Raw genomic sequence first — 1,086 nt, 5'->3', positions numbered from 1 at the left:
TTGTCACCATGGCGGCCCTTGGGGACAGATTGCCACCACCACGGATCCTTGGGGACACATTGTCCTTTAATGGCTCCTTGGGGACACCAAAGTGTCACCGTGGTGACCCTGGGGTCACAGTGCCACCCCTGTGGCTCCTTGGGGATGTGTCACTGTCACCATGGTGACCTTGGGGACGCGCTGTGCCCGATGGCTCTCGGTGTCCCCCGGTGCCATGGGTGTCACGTGTCTGTGCCCGGTGTCCCCGCGGTGCCATGGGTGTCACGTGTCGCTGTCACGTGTCGCTGTCACGTGTCGGTGCCCGGTGTCCCCGCGGTGACATGTCAGTGTCACGTGTCGGTGCCCCCGCGGTGCCATGTCAGTGTCACGTGCCGGTGTCACGTGTCGGTGCCCAGTGTCCCCGCGGTGCCATGTCAGTGTCACGTGTCGGTGGCCGGTGTCCCCGCGGTGCCATGTCAGTGTCACGTGTCGCTGTCACGTGTTGGTGGTCGGTGTCCCCGCGGTGCCATGTCAGTGTCACGTGTCGCTGTCACGTGTCGGTGCCCGGTGTCCCCGCGGTGCCATGGGGGTCATGTGTCGCTGTCACGTGCCGGTGCCTGGTGTCCCCGCGGTGCCATGTCAGTGTCACGTGTCGGTGTCACGTGTCGGTGCCCCGTGTCCCTGCGGTGCCATGTCGGTGTCACGTGTCGCTGTCACGTGTCCCCTCGCTGTCGCTGTCCCCGTCGCTGTCCCCGAGGCGCGGCCGCAGCTCCGGGGGCACGGCCACCTCCAGCAGGTTGTCCATGCCGGCCGCGGGCTCGTCCGCGATCAGCACCTGCGGGACGGCCCCGAAATGCACCCGGGACCCCAAACTGACAAAATGCACCCAGAAACCACCAAAACTGACACCCCAAACCCCAAAACACCCCGAAAGTGACACAAAAACACCCCAAAACACCCCAAAACACCCCGAAACTGACACCACAAACCGCAGAAACACCCCGAAACTGACACAAAAACACCCCAAAACACCCCAAAACACCCCAAAACTGACACAAAAAACCCAAAACACCCCAAAACTGACACCACAAACCGCAGAAACACCCC

The sequence above is a fragment of the Onychostruthus taczanowskii genome, unplaced genomic scaffold, assembly GCF_017590055.1.
Source record: "Onychostruthus taczanowskii isolate IOZ18803 unplaced genomic scaffold, ASM1759005v1 scaffold1241, whole genome shotgun sequence".
NCBI classification, from domain to species: Eukaryota; Metazoa; Chordata; class Aves; order Passeriformes; family Passeridae; genus Onychostruthus; species Onychostruthus taczanowskii.
This window is presented reverse-complemented; position numbering follows the sequence as displayed.